Source organism: Diceros bicornis, chromosome 12 (genome assembly GCF_020826845.1).
Source record: "Diceros bicornis minor isolate mBicDic1 chromosome 12, mDicBic1.mat.cur, whole genome shotgun sequence".
In the NCBI taxonomy this organism is placed as follows: Eukaryota; Metazoa; Chordata; class Mammalia; order Perissodactyla; family Rhinocerotidae; genus Diceros; species Diceros bicornis.
Genome location: NC_080751.1, coordinates 5,805,202 through 5,829,407, shown reverse-complemented (window position 1 = coordinate 5,829,407; position 24,206 = coordinate 5,805,202). Strand labels below are relative to the sequence as shown.

Sequence of the window (24,206 nt, the reverse complement as noted above, 5' to 3'; positions counted from 1 at the left end):
GTTTAGCAGTGTGAGATGGTTCTGCTACCCTGTTGTGTGTCATTGAGTTCAGTGTTGTGTGTGTGCTACTCTGTTTAGTGAGAGATGTGTGAGGCACCATGTTGGAGATGCCTGGAGGGTGTGCTACTCTGTCTAATGATATGTATGAGACACCATATTTATTGGAGCCTTGTGTGTGGGCTACTCCATTTAGTGATCTATGTGTGAGGCACTGTGTTTAGTTGTGCTTGGTGTGTGGGCTACTATGTTTAGTGTTACAGTCAGGAGCTTGTGTTCAGTCATGTCTTGTGTGTGCACTAGGTGTGTGTTACTGCATATGATGACAAATGTGTGAACAACTGTGTTTAGCAGAACATGCTGTGTGTGCTTCTTTATTAGTGATATATGTTGAACTGTGTTTCAGCACTGTATTTAGTGCTATGTTTGGCAGTGTGTGTTGTGTGTAGTAATTTGTTTAGTGATATATGTTGAAACACTGTGTTTAATAGTGGCATGTGTGTGTTACTGTATATAGTGATATATACGTAAAACAGTTCATTAAGCAATACTTCGTGCATGTGCTATTTTGTTTCACATTATATACATGACTGTATTTATTAGTGCTAGGTGCATGAGTTACTGTGTATAGTCTTATATGTGTGAAACACTGTGTTTAGCAATGTGTGGTACATGTACCAGTTTGTTTAGTGATACTTGTTGATATACTGTGATTAATAGTGTTCAGTGAATGTTTTACACACACCTGACAAACACTGTGCCTCTCACACACATCACTAAACATATCACCAACAGTGTGCCTCAGACACACACACATAAGTAAACACAATTTCTGACACTTGGTTCATTATCACACATATGCAACATACGACTAACACAGTGACTAATTCACACATCACTTAACACTGTGCCTCACACAACGTCATCAAACACATTATCACACATAACCCACCACTAAGCACAGTGTCTGACACACAAATTATTAAACACAATGCCTCAAACACACTTCACAAAACATAGTGCCTCACACACATATTATTAAACACATATCACACACATCATACCACTAAAAACAGTGTTTCACACATACATAACTAGACAGAGTGCCTCACATAAACCCCAGTAAACACAATATCTCAAATATACATCACTAAACACCGTATCACAAACACAACACACCACTAAACTCAGTGCCTCTACACAGGGTCTTCACAGAATCAACACACAGCACACACCAGTAAACACAATGTCTCATATACACATTATTAACATAGTGTGTTACTTACACAGTATTAAACAATATCACACACTATAAACAACTAAACCCAGTATCTCACAAACATTACTTAATCTGGATTGCACATACTACATACCACTAAACACAGTTTTTCACACACATCACTAATCATAGCATCACACACAATACATACCACTAAACACAGTGCCTCACACACACATCACTAATTACAGTATCACACACACTAAACAGTGTGTCAACATAAACCATTAAATACAGTATCACATACCATTTTGCCAACACATTATTGATAGAAACTAGCATCCTCAGAAGCACCTAGTATATGCCAGGCAGTATCCCAATACAACATTACTCTCTTGAGGGGAAGAGAACTGCATATGCATTCAGTTTCAGTACATGTCAGGCTAATTTCTAGGATAAAATTATTTTCACACATACATGGAAATAAATGAGCATGCATTAAATGCCTAATAAATTCCAGGTCCCATTCTAGCACAAAATTACATGTAGTGGAAGGAAAGAAGCATGAATAGAGCAGTTAGTACACATCTGGCACTATTCTAGTGCAATAATACTCACATATAGGAAGAAGGAGACAAGCATGTATTGATTGTCCAGTATATGCCAGTCACAATTTCTATTTTAACATTACTCATCCACAAGGAGAAACAAACAAGCATACATTAAAGCCTTATATGCTCCAGGTGTTCTTCTGTTACTATGAAAGAAAGCAAGACACAGCAGCCAGGATATGCAAGGCACTGTTCTCATATACCATTACTCCCACACAGAGAAGAATAACAATGAGTGCAGAACCTATTATGTGCCAGGCACTGTTCTAATGTCTTTATTAACACATAGGGGAAGGAAATGTGCATGCATGGAGCACATAGTATATGCCAGTTACTATTCTAGTAAAAGTTACTTACACAGAGAGGAAGGTAACAAACACGCACGAAACACCTGTTACAGGCACAATTCTAGTTTACTGTCACTTATACATAAGGGAAGCAAACAAGGATGGATTAAGCTCCTAGTGTATTCCAGGCACTATCTAGCACATTACTCAGAAGTAAGGATGCACGCACGCTTTAATTACCTGGGACATGGCAGGTGTAATCTATTATGGCATAATTTAAACATAGGGGAAGGAAGCTAGCATACTTGAATACCTGGCACATGACAGCCACTAGCCTAATACATCACTCATATATAGAGCAAAATAAATGGCATGCACTGAGAACCTAAAATGTGCCAGTTACTACTATATTACAACATTACAAACATACACAGAAAGAAACAGTGTATACTGAGGGCTTATTATACGCAAAGGACTGTTCTCGTACGTTATTCACATGCAAGGCGGGATAAAGGAGTCTGCACGAAGCATCTAGTATGTGTCAGGCATTATTTTAGCATAACATTACTCATACATAGGGATAAAGATGTAATCTGTATTAATTTTGTAGTATATGTCATGTATTATTCTATAAAAGTTTACACATGGGGAGAGAAATGAGCATGCATTCATAGCCTGGTACACGCCAGTGTACTATTTTATAATGTTGTTCACACATAAAGGAAGGGAATGAACATAAATTCAGAGCTTAGCATAGGTCAAACACTATTCCAGGATAACATTACTCACAATTAGGAAGAAGAAAACAATACTACATTGAGAATCTAAAATATGCAAGACATGCCTCCACTATTATATTACTCGCGCACAGGAGGAAGGAAACAAGGGTGAATTAATCATTCAATACAGTGCAGACACTTTTTAGTACCATCTTATTTCCATATAGGGGAAGGAAACATGCATGTATGAAGCACACAGTATGTGCCAGGCACTATTCTAGTATGCCATTACTCATATATAGAAGAAGGAAATGAACACACAAGGAGCACATAGTACGTGCATTATTTAGCACAACATATATTGGAGAAAGGGCAAGCGTGAATTAATGGCAAACATATATCAGGTACTATTCCAGGAAAATATTATCCTCACATAAGGGAAAGAAAACAGCATGCAATTAGTAACTATTTATGTGTAGCACTATTATAATTCACCATTCCTTACACAAAGGCAGAAGGAAAAACAGTGCGTTAAGTGCTTCACGTATACAGGGCCCTATTTTAGTACAAACTCACTTACAGATAGGGAGAAGGAATCAAGGATGCACGAAGCATCTCATACACGCCAGGCAGTGTTCTGGTGAAACATAATTTGCACACAGGGAAAAAGCAATTACCACGCGTTAAATGCCTACTATATGCCACGCCTTATTCTAGTAAAACATTACTCACACATAAGGGAAGGGAAAAAAGATTGCATTAAGCATCTTGTCTGTGCCAAGCACTAATCTAGTACAATGTTACTCATACATAGGTGGAAGAAATGAGCATACTTCGATCATCTAGTAAATGCAAGGAACCATTCTAGGACAACATTACTCACACAGAGGGGAAGGAAACAAACCACCAGTATATGCAAGGTGCTATTCTTACATAATCTTACTCAAAGGAGAAAGAAATGAGCATGCCTGGCACACCTGGTACCACACTAGAATACCAATACAACATTACGTGCTGTTAGAAGAAAAGTAGCAAGCATGTATTGAGTGTCCCATTGATGCCAGCCAGTATTCTAGTATCACTTTACTCTTACTACAAGGGACACAAGAATGCATTGAGTGTCTAAAATACGTGAAGCACTATTCTAGTACAACACTGCTCACACACACAGGCAAGGAAACAATATTTCACAGAGTGCCTCAAATATGCCAGGTGCAACATTACTCACAACAGAGTAAAAGAAGCAATCATCCCTATGTGCTTTTTATAAGGCAGGTAGTATTCTGGTGCAAATTTACTCACATATAGGGAAAGACACAGTCACGAATGAAGCATGTTGTATATGCCTGACACTATTATAGTCAAACATAACTCACACATTGGGAAAAGAAACTAAAAATGCATTAATTGCCAAATCACGCTAGATACTAATCTAGTCAAATAATTCGCTAACACAGGGCAAAAGAAACTAGCATACCTGGAGTATCACGTATAAACCAGGCAATATTTTAGCAAATTATACTCACATATAAGAAAAATGAAGCATTCAGACATTAAGTGCCTAGTGTATGCTATGTTCTACACTAGCATAATGTTATTCAGACATGAAATAAGCATACATTAAGTATCAAGTGTATGCCAGAAAATATTCTATTACAACATCACTTACCGATAAATGGAAGAATACAATTGTCCATTGAATGCCTCATATTTGTCAGGCATTATTCTAGTGCAGCCTATGTCACGCATGCAAGAAGGAAATGAGCATACGCCTCAAGGACCTAGTATTACCAGGCATTATTCCAGTACAACATTACTCAAGCGTGAGGGAAAGAAACAAGGATATGTTGAGCACCTAGTCAGGCCAAAAACTATTCTACTGCAACTTTATACACACAAAGAAAGAAGGGGAGGGCCCAGCCCTGGGGCTGAGTGGTTCAAGTTCTGCGTGCTCCGCTCCAGTGGCCCAGGTTTGTGGGTTCGGATCCCAGGCATGGACATACTCCACTCACCAGCCGTGCAGTGGAGGTGTCCCACATACAAAAAATACAGGAAAATTGGCACAGACGTTAGCTCAGGGCTAATCTTCCTCAAGCAAAAAAAAACAGGAGGATTGGCCCCAGATGTTAGCTCAGCACAAAATCTTCCTCAGCAAAAAAAAAAAAAAAAAAGAAAGAAGGGGAAAGAGTGCATTGAGCATCTAGTATATGTCAGGCGCCTATCAAATTCTCACGTAGGGAATAGGAAGCAAGCATGCATTGAATACCTACTATATACCACTTACTAGTATAGTACAACATTACTCACATATAGTGGAAGGAAACAAGACCACACTGGGTACAGAATATATGTCAGACACTGTTCCAGTACATTACTTACACATATGCGTATTTCCTTTCTCAACTGGACAGTAAGGTTGTACTAGAAAAGTACTTGTGATATATTCTAGTACCATATTGCTGATGCATAGTAGGAGTGATGCAATCATGCATTGAACCACTTGCATAAGACAGATATTGTTCTAGTACAACAGAACTTATACATAAGGGAAAGAAAAATGCATTCAATGTGCTCCTGATACATGCCAGGTTCTATTCTATTATAATTCTATTCACACATGAGTGAAAGAACAAAATACGAATTGATCACATAAAATTATCCAGGGAACATTCTAGTACAATATTACTCATAGATAGGGGAAGAAAATGAGCTTGCATAGTTTACCTAGTATAGGCCAGGAATTATTCAGGTATAGCTTTCCCCACACCTAGTGGAATTAAGTATAAGTATTCATTGAGTCCTAGTGTATGCAAGGTGCTATTAATTACAAACTTATTCATACACAGCTAATGAAATGAGCATGCAATAGGCACCTAGTAAATGCCAGACTCTCTTACGTACAACATTACACACAAAAGGAAAGGAAACGAACACGTGTAGAGCAACCAGTATATGAGAGCACTATTCTAGTACGTCATTACTCACACATAGGCAGCAGAAAACAAGTACAAGTGAGCAACTAGTCCATGCCAGGTAAAATTCTAGTACAACATTCCCCATATGAAGAGGCATTGAGCACTTAATATATGTCAAGTATTATTGCGGTGAACTATTACTCACGCATCACACAAAAGAAGAAAACACGCATTGAGCTACCAGTATATGCAAAATACTTTTTTATTACAACAGTACTCATACTATGGGGAGGCAAATATTTATGCAATGAATGTCTAGTATATGCTGGACGTTATTCTAATGCACCATTACTCTCACACTGGGAACTACTATGAGCATACATTAAGTGTATTAAGCTAGGCAATATTTTAGCACAACATTACATTCACATTGGAAAGAAGGAAGGACATATGCACCAACTGACTATTATGTGCCAGAAATTTTTCTAGTCAAATGTTATTCTAGCATAAGTGGGATGAAATAAACATGCACGAAGTACATTGTATATACCAGGCAATATTCTAGTAAAAACATTACTCACACATGAGTAAGGGCAGCAAATATCCATTAAGTGTCTAGCATATGACACGTGCTATACTAGTGCAACATTACTCTCACACAGGTAAAAAAAGGAGCATGCATGTTATACTTAGTATATGCCAGATGATTTTCTATTACCTCCTGCTCACATCTAAGGGAAGGAATTGAGTGTTCTTGGAGCACAAAGTATTACTAAGCACTCTTCTGCTACAACATTACTCACACCTTGGAGAAAGAAGGAATCACGCACTAAATTGCTAGTAATCCCAAGTACTATTTAAGTACAACCTGACTCACACATGAGGATAGGAAATGAGCATGAATTGAGGTCTTAGTATATGCCAGACCCTATTATACTACACCACGTGCAAATATAGAGGAATCCCAGTACTTGAGAGGTGCAATTCTAGGACAACTTTATTCACATTTATGGGAAGAAAATGAGCCTGCATCGAGCACCAGGTATACGCCAAGCAATATTCTAGCTCATCGTTACTCACACATATGTGGAAGGAAGGTAACATATATTAAATATTTAATAGTATTCCATATATATATATACATCTACGTATATGCGTACATATATATATATAGTTGGTTATCTTTATATGGAAAAGCCTGACTAATACAAGTGCCTAATATATACCTGATATTATTTGGTACAACATACTCAACACATAGGGGAAGAAAATAAGCCCGCCTGGAGCAACTAGCATATGCCAAACTATGTGCTAGAATAATGTATGCTCACACAAAGGAGAACTGAGGAAGCATGCATTGAGCACCTAGTATATGCTAGGCAGTATTCTATACAATGTTACCCATATAGCAGTGAAGGACGTCAGATTTTTTTGAGTGCCTGGTACTTAGCATGCACTTTTCTAGTCCAAATTTACTCTCACATAAGTGGAAGGAAATATTCATGCATTAAGCCTCTAATATGCACCTGTTACTATTTACTAGAACATTACTCACACTAATGGGGAGGAATCAAGCATGCATAGAGTACGTAGTATATCTCAAGTACTGTTCTAGGACAATCATACTCAAACATAGAGTATGTTTGAGTATGTCCCAAACATAGGGACAAGAAGTGAGCTTGCATTGAGTATCTAGACAGTGTCCAGTCCTATTCTGGAAAATATCACTCAACCATATAACAAGGAAATAAGATTGAACTGAGTACCAAGTATATGTTAAGAACAATTCTAGGACAATCTGACTCACAGTGGGGGGAACGGAACCAGCATACATTGTGAACCTATGCCAGCTCCTTTTCCAACACCAATTTACTCACACGTAGGGAGAAGGAAGCATAAATGCATTGATTGCCTAGGGTATGCCACATGCTCCCCCGGTACACATTTACACACATGTAGGGGAAAGGAATCGAGCATTGAACTCCCGCTGTATGGCACATTCTGGTCAACCACAGCTTTACTCACATATAATAGGGAGGAAACAAATGTGCATTGAAAACAGCATATGCCACGCAATCTTGCTCACACACATCAGAAAGAAATGAGCATAATGAAGCAACTAGTGTATGCCAGGCATTTTTCTAGTACATTTCTCAATAAAAGGAGAAACAAACAAGCATACATCGAGCACTACATATATGCCAGGTATTATTTATGCAACATTACTCACACAGTGAGAAGGAAGCAGTCATGCATTGAGCCACCACGATGTTCAAGGGTCTATTCTAGGACAGCTTTATTCACACATGGGGGAAGTAACACACCTGCAGTGAAAGCCTGGCATATGCCAGGTACTACTCTAGGAAATGTTTACTCTCACACTGGGAAAGGAAACAAGTATGTATTTATTGCCAAGTATATGCCAGGTACTTTTCTAGTGCAATATCACTCACAAATCAACGGAATGATACAAGGATTATTAAGTGCCTAATATGGTCAGAGCCAACCCTGGTGGTCTAGTGGTTAAGATTCTGCGCTATCACCACCATGACCTGGGTTTGTTTTCCTGTTGAGGAACCACACCACCAGTCTGTTGGGTGTCAAATTGTGGCTGCTGCATGTTGCTGTGATGCTGAAAGCTATGCCACCGGTATTTCAAATACAGCTGGGTCACCCTTGGGGGACAGATTTCAGTGGAGCTCTCAGACTAAGACAGACTAGGAGGAAGAAAGACCTGGCCACCCACTTCTGAAAAAATTGGCCTTGAAAACCCTATGAATAGCAGCGGACCATTGTCTGATAGAGCTTAGCACTGGAAGATGAGAGGATGGTGCAAAAAGACCAGGCAGTGTTCCGCTCAGCTGTACACAGGATCGCTAAGAGTCAGAATCAACTCAAGGGCACTGACAACAACCTTTGTCAGGCACTATTCTAGTACAATTACTCACTCATAGAAGAAGAAAACAGGCATGCAAGGTGCATCTGATATTGCCAAGCACTATCTTAATACAACATAACCCACAATTAGGAGAAAGGGAGCACGCATGCATTAAGCGCCTGTGTGTGCCAGGCAGTTTTCTTACAGCTTTACTCTTACATAGAATGAAGAATCATACATTTCACACCTAGATTAAGCCAAACCAAGCACTGATCTCCAAGTACATGCCAGACGCTAATCTAGTATAACGTTACTCTCTCACAGGGAGGAGAAAGCATGCATGCATTAGCACCTAATACGTACCTGAAACTACTCAAGTACACACACCCACACGTAGGGGAAGGAAACAAGCCTGTATGGACCTAGTATAGGCCAAACTATATGCTAGAATAATTTGACTCACCCACAGAGAAATTAAGCTTGCGCTGAGCACCTAGTATATGCCAGACACTATTCTAACACAAGCTAACACACACATTAGTGAAAGACATGATTTTTTGAGTGCCTATGTTGGTTCGCAACCTTGGGAGCTTCCCAGGTGAAATTTGAAACTTGCCCCATACACAGAGGGAAAGCAGAGACCAAAGAAAGAGGCAGACCGCTCCAGATTGGTAGGTGGCAGGTTTAAGAAGCAAAGGAATTTACACATGAGATTTGTCTTGGACAACTGCAAGATGAGTATCTGCCTGCCAGAATCTTAACGTTTGTATAGAGGCCTTAACGGCATTCAGTCATGTATACAGTCCAGGTGGTCTCAACATCTTACCCTCTCAAGGTTGCATCTTTGAAATGGCTCTAGCTAAGGGAATGGTGAGTGGAACGTATATTGTAAGGATGGGGGATTAAGATTAAGAAGCCTCTAATTGGCTGGGTCCAGCTCCTGGGTCAACCTGCGGTCACATCATCTCAATGACCTCCTCCAGCACTCCACCCTTCATGACTGGCTCTTACAATCTTACACATCCCCCCATCTTCCTCAATGAGCCCTGAACAGACAGCAAGCAGTTTCATTAGCATGGAGGTGGTTCCTTGGGTGGCTATCAGGCTACAACGGAGGAAGATGCCACAGCAACAATATAGGCATATGCAAGAGAACACACAGATGAAGAAAATGATTCTCAAAATAAGTAACAATTTTTTTTCATCAAAAACCCCATGATCCGAACCATTGATGTGTTAAGTTCCCAGCCTGGGGGTTGGATAACTCAGAGTGCTCACTTGTGTCCTCCTGTGATTTAATAAACATGATACATTAGCAGACTTATCAGGTATGAACACACAACATTCTGCTTGGATAATGGCACAGATGCCTCCTTGTGAGGCAGTAATAATGTGCAAGGCCATTCTATTTTTTTTTTTTTTTGTGAGGAAGATCAGCCCTAAGCTAACATCCATTCTAATCCTCCTCTTTTTGCTGAGGAAGACTGGCCCTGAGCTAACATCTATTGCCAATCCTCCTCCTTTTTTTCCCCCCCAAAGCCCCAGTAGATAGTTGTACGTCATAGCTGCATATCCTTCTAGTTACTGTATGTGGGACACGACCTCAGCATGGCCGGAGAAGCGGTGCGTCAGTGTGCGCCTGGGATCCGAACCCAGGCCACCAGTAGTGGAGCGTGCGCACTTAACCGCTAAGCCACCGGGTCGGCCCAAGGCCATTCTATTTTAAAGGACAATTTTTTCATTAGAGACTTTTCAGTGTTCAGTAAAGACAGGCTTGGCTGACTATCATTTAAGGCTTGTTGGGTGAACTTAGTAAGGGCTTCTATGGGTACTATAACTTCCTCTAGGCCAATGGAGGGAGCAAAGATGGTGACCAAATGATCTTACCAATGGAAAACAGAATGTACGCATCTGGCCTTGAGAGGTTGGCAGCTTTAGGAACTTGACCTGGTTGTGCATATCACACATTTTGGCTGGGGAAGGCACCGCTGCCAAGCATGAGGAGACAGACTGGGGGTGGGATATGCCAAACTAGGACCCCCACCTTCTTTCCTCTTTCAATGGTACATGTTCTATTCTAGGTAGACTGCATTGCAATAGGTCCTGCTCGCAGCAGGGCAACAGGATCCCAATAGAGACTGAACCAAATCCTATCTGCCTGCAATTCTTCTGAACAACAGTGAAAACTATTAACTCAGTATTTTTCACAGATAAAACATATTTCTCTCCAATTTTTCTTATTTCATATGTAGAAATTGCATGCAATCCTTTATGTCTGATAGCCTTTTAGGATATTTCAATAGCCTCTGATTTTTAGATGATATTTGTGTTATAAATCCTGATATTCAGTTGTGATTCAACCACGTTTCTGAATTAATTTAGATGCTGGATGTTTGCAATGAACATCTTTCAGCTTCTCTTTCCCTCCACTTTTCCTGCTCCGGTTTTTAGGTACTCTGACTAACCGTATTTCTATGCGTTTTTGTTTTTTTTTTTAATGTGTAAGGAAGATTAGCCCTGAGCTAACATCTGTTGCCAATCCTCCTCTTTTTGCTGAGGAAGATTGGCCCTGGGCTAACATCTGTGCCCATCTTCCTCTACTTTGTATGGGATGCCCCCACAGCAGGGCTTGACAAGTGGTGCCTCGGTGCATCCCCAAGATCCGAACCAGCGAACCCCGGGCCACCAAAGCGGAGCGCATGAACTTAACCACTAGGCCACCAGGCTGGCCCCCTGTATTTCTATGTTTTAAAAATATTCCTGAGAGATTTATAATATAATATAACACGATGGTCCTGTTTTTGCTGACCTCTTATAGACCCTCCATCTTGAATAACATTACTGGCGCCTTCCCTTATTTCTGTATCTTGTCTCTGACACATCTTTTTCCCGTGAAGCAGGTCTGCCACACCACCTTTATTTAGCAGAAGTGAGATTTTCTTAACTATTTTCTTTTGGATCACTTGCCTTTGTTTTATTTCCTGTTCATTCTTACGGCCATCTGAATCCATCTTCTTTATCTTCCCTCTCTATTCCTGAAAGCCCGTTGCCTGTATTACCTTTCTTTATTGTACCTGGGGACCTAATAACAGCACTTATTTCAACAGATCATTAGGCTGCCTTCTTCCTTTAATTCTGGCATAAACCGGGCAAATTCCTTTAAATGGAGAACACAGATTGAACACAATGGGACTTCCTTAGGACTGGTTTTACTCAGTCAGAAGTAGTATGATCTAAAAAAAATTACAACTGATCAAAAATTAAGTTCATCCTGCAGTTTCAGAAACATTTTGAACTGAAGAAAGTCTTTTTATATTGTTCACTTGATTCAAGTAGTTTCGATAGGTTTAAATAGACCTGGATGAGACCAAATTAATTTAAACTAATGAGAACAACTTTGGGTAAGGCAGAACTGGTTTAAATTAGTCAGAACCTATGTAAACTTATCAAGCCATTTTTATAAAGCTCGTGGGAATTTGTGCAAGGTTCTCCCAGCTGTGACCAACCTAAATGATTGGAACTGATTTAAACTCCCCAAAAGCTTAACTTTACATTAGAACTATTATTAACTAAATATATGTTTGTTGAGGTTCATTTTGGTTCTGATAAATTAACAAAACTGATCTGAGCCTGGAAGAATAGGTCTTGTGTTACTTAGCAAATCATCACAAAGTTTTCCTCTCAAAGTTCTCCTTAAATTTTTGCTGCTTTATGCTTTGTATATATCCCAAAAATAAATCTAATTTCTGGGTTGATCTTGAGGGCTTGATCTCAGAAATCTGAATTACAGCAAACATCTTGGTTTCATCCCCAATGAATTCATTTGTCCTGACCTCAAAGTTGTAAGTTCTGAAGTTATCTCATCTCCTTCAAAGTGACTTGTTCTGCCCTTTATGGGGACGATGCTGAGGCAGGCAGCTGATGAACTTCTAGGAAGAAAGCACTGGAATAATCACTTTACATGCATTATCTCATTCCATCTACTCAAGAACTTTATGTAGTATTTGCAACATGGCCTCGGTTTCCAGGAAAATAATTGTTCCTAAAAGACACACATTGGAATTATTTTCAAGTTTCTTTGAAAGTCTCTTTACTCAGGTGTACAAGCCCCAAAAGGGACTTCTTTCATCCCACCATTCTGAGAGTACAGTTCTGTAGACCTGTAGCCGTGGAAACCGCTTTGCAATGCATAATTGTTTACCTTTATAAGACCCTGGACAACCCTGATGCTTCCCTTCATGTTTATCTTCATGCCAGGGAATGCTTCTATTCATATAGCTGTTCTAACCAGGATATGCTACAGAGGAAAATACCTAATCTGCACTTTTTAGTAGTTTAATTTGAGTCTCAGGGTAATGCCATTCTTGCTGAGGATCACTTGGGTTATGCTTTCCCGCCTCTGTAGGAATGCATGATTTTTCCTTCTCTACCATTAGAAGTACCGCAGTGACAGTGTTGGTTCACACGGCATGTTCTCTGGCTGTTGCTAAAGTCCTTCTCTGGCCAGATTTTACTTCTTCTCTGTGTTTTTTTAAGATAAAACTCCCTTGTTGTTAACCTTTCCTTGCAGATTCTTCAAAGAGTAAACAATACCATATGGTCTAATGGTTAAGTGCATTTGCTTTGGAGTCAGGCAGACTGGATTTAAGTTCCAGTTGTCTTACTTAACACTGTGTGATCTGGGCAGCTTATTTTAACTTGTCCAAGCTTCAGTTTACTCATCTGTAAATGAGGATAATTATAGGACCTTCTTTTTATGGTGGCTGTAAGGATTAAATTAAGATCTCTATGTAAAGTGCTTGGCCTTGCACAGAATAAGGACCCAATAAATGTTAGCTAGTATTACGACTATACAACAATGACTTTATCTAAATCTATGACTGTTATTCTGTTATGTTCAAATACATTCCTCTAATTCCAGCAGTAAGTGTGGTTATCCTCTTTTATTAACAAAGAAGCAGATTCAAACAATTGAAGTAACTTACCAAAGGTCACGCAGCACTACGTGATGTCACTGGCATCAGAACTTCCCTCTAAGTAGTCTAAAGCCAGTGCTCTTTCCCCCATTTTTAATACTACAGTCTCACTCACTGATATTCCTTAGGTCCTTTCATCTCCTATTTTCTTCCTCTCCTCTTTCACTTCTTACAGAAGGCAAACTAAGGGGTCCACTTGCTTTTACTCTCCCCTTCCCAAGTCTTCCTAATTCCTCACTGCCTCCCTGCCTCTATCCCTCATTTTTTTCCCGAGGCCTTTCTCCCATTTATAACAGATGGTGATGACTCATTCTATCCCAGCTATGAAAGAGAGAAGTTAAATTCAGAGTTGAGATTCCCCAAATGGTCTGCTTCTCCAACTATGGAATTTCATTTTAATGCTTTCTTTTCCCCTCCAGGTTCTGCATTACTCTAGGCTAAACCATGTGCTACACCATTTGCATTTACTGGGCTACCCAGACATGTCACTGGAAATTCCTCTTCCTTTCTTTCATTTGCGGTGATCAGCTCTCTATATTCAGCATCTGCTATGAACCACTCCCCTATCACCTCTTTCAGAGGGGAATATGGTATCCATTTGATGAAGACAATGAAAAAGAAAATAAGAGATGTTGCACAGATAGAAGAAGAGGGTTCCAAAATTTGGGACTGTGGGTTTTTCAGTCAACTAGTTACAGCGGTCATCCATTCACTCAATTAACATATATTGACCATTGGCTACATGTCAGGTACATTGCTGAGAATGGAAGTCTGATAGGACCCAATTATTATATATATAGTCCAATTTACTATCCTAGAATATGGGAGCACATGTCATGGCAGCTTCTGTTAGGTGAGACAGAAGAACAACTGATGAAATAAGAGGTATATTTGGAGAGACAGTAGAAATAATGTCAACAATGAGAAAGGACCTAGCAGTAAACTAGGAAAATCTCTAAGCACAGAGGAGCTAGCCAGCTGCAGGTGACCTTGCTGCTCTAAAATATCACTTGCTGGAAAGAGGCAGTAACACAACCTTTCAAAACCAATAGTTTAGCAAGATATTTGCCTATAATGGGTACAGGTAAATGCCACTGGTACTGGGAGATGCCAAGATGAAAGTTGTAGTTGAAGTACAAATGAGTGTCTGCGATGGATTTATTCAGAGATCTGAGATAATAAAATTTCATTATTGGTAGTACAGCTGGCCCTCCGTATCCATGGGTTCTGCGTCTGCGGATTCAACCAACCATGGATCAAAAGGCCTATGATAGTTGCGTCTGTACTGAGCATGTCATTATTCCCTAAACAATACAGTATAAGAACAATTTACATAGCATTTACACTGTATTAGGTATTATAAGTAATCTAGAGATGGTTTAAAGTATATGACAGCATGTGCATAGGTTATATACAAATACTATGCTATTTTATATAAGGGACTTGAGCATCTGTGGATTTTGATATCTCCGGGGGTCCTAGAACAAATCCCCCACAAATATTGGGGGACAACTGTACATGACTGACAAGTTGTCTTGTAATAGAGGTATAGCTCAAGGGCCTGCTTTGTACTTTTGATCTAATATAAAGAGATCATAGTCATGTTCTAATTTGCAGGATGTCCTTTTAGTTGCCATGTTGAAAATATTTTCTAAAGATGAACAAGTGTCTTGTACCAGATATAAAGTGCCCCTAGAAAGCTGCATAGCTGAAATAGTACTCTGAAGAAAAAAAAAAAAAAACGCCCTCTTCCCCCCCAGAGGAACTCCTGGGGAAGGGAGCAGTTGGAATTAAAAAATATGAAGTCCCAATAAGCCAAAACCATTGGATTATGACCCAGGTTATGAATGTAGCAAGAACTTAGTAATATAAAGTGGTGGAGAGGAAAGGAACGCACGAGTGGTTAACCTGAGGGTCAAAGAGTCATCCCTTAGAGGTGGCTGAATCCCCAGCGACCCAGGACCAGGCCAGCACTTTCCACACTAGTATTCCTTGGAACACTATTATACAGGACTTAATGTAAGAGTTGCAATTTTATAAATGTTCTAGACTTAAATAAATCTGAAAATTGTGAGTTAAACAAGTACATTTTTTTTCCTCCAAGGCAGGCATCTGAGAGCCTTTAATGTGTTAATACATATGTATTAAGGAAGGAGAAAAAAATATGTCCCAAACATAATAACGAAAATGCATCTATTAGCATCTCCCAGAACTTGTACTGTGTGGACTCATGTTTGGGAGATGCTGATTTAGATGACTGTTGATAGTTGAACTACAAAACTGGTAAGCAGGTGAAGGCAAGGGCAAGAAGTTCTGGCCCACGGGGATTCATACAGATAAGTGGATAGCAGTGTGACTTTGTGGATTGGTCTATTCACAGCAGGGCTGCAAGAGATGTAGAGGGAATGGGTTAAAGAGAGACTGAGCTCCTGGAAGCAGTGCTCGGTTTTAGCCAGGGTTCTAGTCAAATGGAACTTAGGGTAGGATTCCCAATCTCTGGAGGAGACCTGAGCTAGACAAAGAATCCAAGAAAGAGGACAAGAAGTATGCAATGAGCCATCGTGTCAGAGGTAAGAAAACTGATGCAACTCCCAATCTATAGTGTCCTGCCCAGCCCATACCTCTGGCCCACCAAACAGTAGAGCTATTCATAGAAGATTAATTACATCTTCTCTGCTAAATGGTAGAAGACAAGTAAAGGGCATATATCCTACCTTGTAATTAATTCAGAAAATGGGGAAAATCTTTCTGTACACGTTGTATGCATCGGTAGATAAAGATACGCAATTCTGGACAAGACCACCCAAGGAGAAGTTAGGAAAGAGCTGACAACCAAAGTTCTTGGTGTGGCCTGGGTTGATGAGGTTCCATGATTTTTAAATGCCCACATTATGAGTTACAAAACTCATGTATTCTTTTCTGTTTGATCACATATTTATTTAAAAGCCATTTGGAGCCATCATGATACTCACTGTGCTGCATCCGGCACTTTAAAATTACAAAAGAATAATTAATGTTCTTCCAATTCCAAGCTGATAAGAACTGTCATTTGGAAAGAATAAACTATAAAGAATCCCCCTTCAAGCAAAGGAAAGTAAGAGGCCAGAAAGGAGAAATGTGTAGGATCCTGATGATAAAGTAGCTGATGATGGGTACCACCTGCAACTTCAACCCAGGATTAATGCCAATCATCTCAAAATAGTAAATTTATGAGAGTGCCTCCCCAAAGCAAAGGTCTTCACTTTTACAGACACTTAAAAAGAATATAAATCCTGCTGGTTCTAAAACATTACTCGTGTGATTATTGATTAGCAGTAATGACCAAGTCCCTAGTGTAAAATCATGGACACTTGTAGTCAGTGTTTTTCAATCACACACTGAGTCCCAATCATGGGAGATGTAAGATGTTGTCCTCATCTTCAAGGGATTTAGAGTTTAATCAATTAAAAAGAACATTGTTTTGGGGCCAGCCTGCTGGTGTAGTGGTTAAGTTCGGCACACTCGACTTTGGTGGCGTGAGTTTGCGGGCTTGGATTCCAGGTGCGTACCTACACCACTCGTCAAGTCATGCTGTGGTGGCAACCCACATACAAAATAGAGGAGATTGGCACAGATGTTAGCTCTGGGCCAATCTTCCTCATCAAAATAAATAAATAATAAATAAATAAAAAGAACACTGTTTTGGAAGAAAAGAAAACAAAACAGAGCTATGTAGATAGGAACAAGAACCAATAGTCTTGTTGTGTGTGAGATTTCCATAGTTCTGCAGTTGAGTCACAGCGACCTTGTAGACTGTGCTGTAATAGGCAAACAGCTTTGGCAGTCGCCTATTTTAGTACTTATGTAATTAATATGCATTCTAGAATTCACTATTAAATTGATTGATAAATAATATTTACCTAACAATAGTTCATTAATAACATTAATAACATTTATAAATCATTTACTATGTGTCAAATACTGTGCTAAGTGCTGTGTCTGCCTTATATCATTTAATTTTAAAAACAACGTTGTTAACTCAGGTACTATTATTATTTTCAGTTTATATATGGGGGAACAAAATGGAGAGCTTAGGTAACTTGCCCAAAGTCACACAGCTAGGAAGTAGAAAAGCTAGGCACTATGAATCCAAATCCCAAGTTATTATCCACTAAAAAGAATCATGCAGCGTTCAACAACGAGCCTCAATTGTCTAACCGGTAACTTCATAGTGACCTGATTTGGGCTGATAGCATTGCTACTAGACAAAATAAAACAAAACTCCCTTTTCTTGCTGAAATTTCCATCCAATGTTTTAAGAAAATTCTGGGTTTTATTCTTAGGCAGGCATAGACTCCATTAATTACACTTATCAGTAGGCTAAAGATGGCACCAATTATCAAATGTAATAATAACAATGATTATACACAATCTTGCTCAGCCAAAATTCCGTAAAATAGCCAACTAGAGAAGTTTGTATAATTTGCTCAAAACTTTAGTTTTTGTTCTGTCCTCTGCCTCCTATTTTAGGCGCCTTGATCCCGCGAGCCATTCTAAGGCTTGAACAAGCCCAGCCCTGGAGCCCCGCGCTGCCCTCATTTCTACTCCCTCTCTTGGCAGGGCTTCCATTCACGGCCTCAGAGAGTCTCAGCGGTTCCCTAGCAAAGCCCCTGGCATAGGAACAGCTGTTCACCCAAACACACGTGAAAATGACGACAATGCCCTTTGGTGTGCCTCCACGCCTTCTCCCATAGTTCTATAAAGAGCTGAAAGCTTCATGTTATAGGACTTCAGACGTCAGAGAGCCTGCAACATGAGCTGAATGTACCAATGATATATTTCCTATGATGTTTCAAAAACCATTTGGTCCTAAGTCTCACCCTTGAGTGGATGCTGCCTCCTGGTAGAGGGGGTGGTCGCACTTAGTGCTTCATAAAATCATAATGAGGATACATATCAACCTGATTTTCTCAAGGCACGGAATTATCAGGGAAATGAAATGGTCTCGGTTGAAGGGTTGGAGGAGTGAAGAGTGCTTGCTTAGATTTTCCGTGAATAGATGCATTGCACAACTCCAGTGGAATAATAAAAATATGCCCTGGCTCTGCTCGATTTGGTCAGCTACTGGAGCTTCCAGATAACACTGTTTAGGGAAATGTTCACTATTAACATTCCAACTTCTCTCATATTAACAAGACACACATGCACTGTTTCAGAGTGATAGAGGATTCCCTTCAGCAAAATACTACTGCTGATCTTTCTTAGCCAGTTTTTGGCATTTCATGTGAAATTAGTGACTCCATCTTAACATAGGCTGGAGAGAAGAGAAATGAAGAATATTGAGAATGATAAAGTGAAACCCGTAGGACCCTTGTGAGAGGGTTATTTACTTGTGACTTTGAAAGAAGGTAAATATCACTGGTTGAGAACTAAGCTATGATAGAAGACAGAGTAAAGATTTATAATGGGGGGTATTTTGACAGATTTTTTAAAACCTCTACCATATTTGAAAACCTCTACCATTTTGGTATCCCATTCACTCACTAGCAGAATATCTATCTGGCCTCAACATTCTACGTCTCAAGCTTCAGCTGTAGCCTTCCTTTTGAATGCCTTGTTACCGTTCTTGCTCTTACTCCTGCTTATTCAGCGTTGAGACTACGTCAGGCTCTATAAGCTATGCCTTGACAGCAGTAGGTATTCAATAATTATTTGTTCAAAAGTTGTTGAATCTTTACCACCTTCCTCAGACAATTTACCTCTTGCCAGCTACTTGCCCATTCTGGGCTTCCAAGTTCATTACTTTAATTCTATCTTTCCCGTGATTCGCTCCATCTCTCCTAAATTGCAACTTCCTGTTTCTCTACTCCTGGTGTGGAGCCATGGAATGGAGATGTTGAACATTTCATCAAGACAAAACAGCAGCAGGCCTGGTGGACCACAAGTTTAACCTTAGCAGCCTCAACATGACCCAGCACAAGGCCCAGAGTGTGGCCCATGGCGAGGTTGGATGCGCCTGCACAGGCATGGATTGATCCTTGAATCTTTGGGTCCCCTGCCCCTCCCCAGATGCTGCTCTACCTCCCTCAGGTAGCCTCTGACTCTCTTGCGCTCACCTCCTAGCTGCAACCACACATTCTGCATTTTGAGAGTTTCCAATATGTTTTCTAAACGAGTTGAGAGAGTGCCATGAATGTTTAGCAAATTTCCAGTTAGGAAAGAATGTGCACTGGAGAGAATGCTCTTTGCTTGAAGTATACAGTGATTGTTCTTGACTTATCTTTAACCAATGACAACAACAACACTTGTTTTCCCAAGACAGGAGCCATACAAACGAAGCAAACAGAAGAGAAGAATACTGGGAGAATACGTTTTAATCATCAAGGTGAATTAGATCAGGACAGCCTGCTTTGAAGAAACAAAGCCAAATAAAACAACAAAATAAGCAGTGATAAACCTAATGATACTCTGGCATTACCTATTTTCTCTAAGGCCGACAGAGTAAATATTTCCTGTGTAAAAAAGAGCTACTTTTTTTTAACTATGTAGAAGCCAAACGCCTTAAGTTGATAAACTTATCCATAATCATTTGATTTCCTTTCTTTCTTCTCATTATGGCCTGGACACATGTGTACAGATCATGAGTGTGAGAAGGGAGAATAATAGATGAGTTGACTTTTTTCCCCTGTGGAATATGCGAAACAATGAATTGTCTAAATTTTTTGAAAATGTCCTTAAACGCAGTGCAAGCAAATCTTCCTTCTCCCCATAGCTTCTTACCACTCCTCATTTTATCTTGAGTTATTTCAATCCTTCTATCCAATATCAGCATGTGATGTAGTTATATTAGTGAATAATTCACATCACAAACAGGGAAATGCTTTTGCTGTAAATGAGGACAAGCCTGAGGTGACAAAAACCAATAAGTCTGGTTTACCTTAAAGCCCAATGTTGGAGCATTCTCAAAAATAGAACAGGGATCTCATCAGAGACTGACAAAGATGCTAGAGTTGAAATTAAGAATGTATTCAAAATACAGCAAGGTTCCCCCCAAGTCCCCCAAATCTTTCCTAACTCTCACTGTTTCCCACATCACTAAATTCCTGTGATAGTCACCAACCAGAAGCACTGACTATGCTGGTCATACTCTCTATTTCAAGATGTGTGTGTGTGTGTGCGCACGCACTGCCAATGCCCCAAAAAGAATTTTAATAACTTTGAGAGAAGGAATAATATCTTACACTAAAAACGTGTTTTGTAAATAAAGTGCTGAAACTCATAGCCTAACCAATTATCATATTCTTTTCCCACTTATCTCATTTCCATCACCTCAAATCCCATTCTACTTGTGTTTATGTGTAAATAGGGGAGCTGGAGGCCTACAGCCTGGTTACTGGTTCCAATGGGACTCATTATTTTATTTGTGCTCTCTTGGGGTAAAGTTGCTCTAAGATAAACTGTTGATAGTCTACATGGATTCTATAGTCATAAAACCATTTGCTTTTACTTTTTTTTTTCCTTATCCCTTTTAAACACTGTTCTGAGCACACTGTAGTTGCTCAATAAACACCTGTTAAAAGTGGGCTTTCACTGAGTTGATTGATTTACACTTACGAGGACAAATAGCACTTAGAACCTGCTGAAATAGAAATTTTCCATCCTTTTTCAAGATTCAAAATTATGCTTGGGACATAAATTTTCAGGGCTCAAATGTTATTTATTTATTTTTTTGCATGAGGAAGATCAGCCCTGAGCTAACATCCATGCCAATCCTCCTCTTTTTTTTTTTTTTTTTTGCTGAGGAAGACTGGCCCTGAGCTAACATCCATGCCCATCTACCTTTATGTGGCACACCGCCACAGCATGGCCTGACAAGCAGTGCATAGGTGCACGCCCAGGATCCTAACCAGGGCCACCAGCAGCGGAGCCCGTGCACTTAACCGCTACACCAGGGGGTCGGCCCCTCAAATGTTATTTTTGAACACTTGTGTCTTAACGACATAGACCTAAAGAGGCTTGCCTTTGTCTTCCCCGCACCCCCACCACCTGCTCAGCCCACACATAATTTGAAACAGAACCTTGTTTAGACTTTCTGGCAGCTGAGAAGTGGCAAGGCGCTCATCTTCATGCTTTCGCAGGACCTGTTCTTGACCCGAAGGTGTTTGCAAAGGCAGTTTGGTGACCTGGCCCTGACTCACCACTCAATGAGAGACAGACCCCAGCGGTGCAGTAAAGGAGCAAGTGGAGAGAAGGCCTTTTGGAGGGTGGACCCTAACATAGTTACTCTCTCCCCAAAAAAGGAGGTTGTTTCTCTCAATATCCAATCTGACTTGTGGCTGTATTAAAATAGGAGGAAGAAAAAGACTACAAACTGAGAACAAATTTTTTAATTCAAAAATTAGAAGTTTTGACTTCTTTTTGTGTGTGTGTGAAGAAGATCAGCCCTGAGCTAACATCCGATGCCAATCCTCCTCTTTTTGCCGAGGAAGGTTGGCCCTGGGCTAACATCCGTATCCAACTTCCTCTACTTTATATGGGACGCCACCACAGCATGGCCTGACAAGTGGTGCATCGGTGTGCGCCTGGGATCCGAACCTGCAAACCCGGGTCGCGGAAGCAGAGTGCATGCACTTAACCGCTGTGCCACCGGGCTGGCCTCTAACAGTTTTGACTTTTAATTTATTGATTTATTATTTATGTGACCGTAGCAAGTCTTCTAACTTCTGTAAACATCAGTTTTTCTTATTTGTTAAAAAGGAATAATAATGCACGTTTTGCCTGCTGTTGGTATTACCTTAAATGATAGATTTTAAACTTGAGTGTGCTACGAACCTGAAGGGTGTTAGTCCCGTGGGGTAGGGAGAGGGAGAAGGAGAATATTGGCAGAATGGGCATCTTTTAGGTAAACCTGATAGAGTAATTGTGGTTTAAGTATTTCCATAAAAATCAAAGTCATATTACACATGATCATCTTTCCTTTAATTACAGAGCAGAGACTCAATCATGTTTTTCATTCACATAATATTTAATTAGATTTTACGCTTTTTTTATAGGGGAATGTTTGGACAACTGTGAAAACATTGTAAAAGAAGATACCATGTGGACTTAAAGTATGTAGTATATAATTAATTTAAAATTGTTTAAGCAATAAAATGTTCACCTAATAGGCCATTAAGCTACTAGTAAATATCATACTGTTTTAATTGCACTTAATACAAATTAAAAGCAAAAAGTATTTTTAGTATTTTGCTTTGATGAGTCTTAGGGTGGAAAGTCTAGTACATTTAGTCCTGCCAATATTACTTATTTAAGCAATAGGCAAGGCAAGAAGGAAAATCCAGAGGCCTTTGGATTCCAACTGTCAATACCATACTCAGAACAGTCATTTCCAATTGTGATACACGGGGAACCGCAGGATTGCGGCTGGAGGCAGGAGAAGGAAAAGGGAGGAGTAGAGCAGGTAGGATCAAGAGCCTCCCTCCCCAGCTTGGCTTCATTTAAAGCAGTGCTGCTATTTTATGTTTTGTGTACAGGGTTTCTATGCACGAGTACGTTAGAAATAAGAACTCATGAGCTTCTAAATATGGTTTTAATCACTGTTGTAGAGGAAAGAACCCAGGATAAGGAATTGGGAAATTTTCATCTCACCTATGGTTTCGTGACCCTGGGAAAGTCATTTATCCTCCCTGGGGCATAGATTTTTGCATAAAAAGGTGAAGATTGAATTAAATATGTTTAATTGTAAATTAATTCAAAGGTTTTTGAAATATGATCGCTTGGAGAAAAAATTAGGACGAAGTATCGGGAAATCAAACATTTCAAGCTCCAACTGGAGCTGACCATTCGATGGAGAATGAAGAGATCTTCGACCTACCTGGTCACAGGGAGTTACACGGCTCAATTCTTTAGCTGGCCGAGAATCCCCTTCCTCCCTCACTATACCGTCTTCATCTCTCTTGGAGTTGGCATCTTGGTCAGGCCAGACCTACTTTAACCAGGTCACCAGCCACAAAGAAACGCCCATCCTACTGGTCAGGTTTATCGCTAATGCAGAACCTTTCACAGAAATGACCACAAATAATCTAATTATAAATAAATTTATAAATCTGCAGTATGATGCCATATAAAGTACATAAGTCTATCTAAATTATCACACATATGAAGACAAAGAAAGCAGAGTAGTTCTGTTGAAGTGCTGGGGGTACAAAGCGATAGAATGCTGACCCCCACCTTCCATCACATCTCCCCACCCTGAGGCACCTCTGGTAACATCAGGGCTCTGAGCAACCCTGTTTGAAAACCACTGAATCACCAAACCCCTTTAACTTATTACCACATATTGCAATTATTGTTTTACTTTTTCGTAATGTCCACCTCATTTTTATTTCAGTCATAATGGAATTCAAAATTGGTCCATTGGGAAGACATTCATAAAAATCTTCACTTTAAATTAAGGCAGGACTTGAAGTCACTTGATACTTGTTAAGAACAAGTTTGCTCTGTGCATTCTTCTCTCTTTGTCCTTTTTCCTGTGGGAAGCAGGGATTAGAAGCTAAGTGGACCCTTGCTTTCCTACTTTCAATTAGAGAAATTATCCTGCTTTCAAAATCTATCACTGCTGAGCA

General features: G+C 39.8%; 1 pseudogene; it reads left to right on the top strand.

The window, feature by feature from the left end:
• Positions 1-24,206, top strand: part of LOC131412264 (cytokine receptor-like factor 3) — a 92,438-nt pseudogene that overhangs the window by 5,281 nt on the left and 62,951 nt on the right.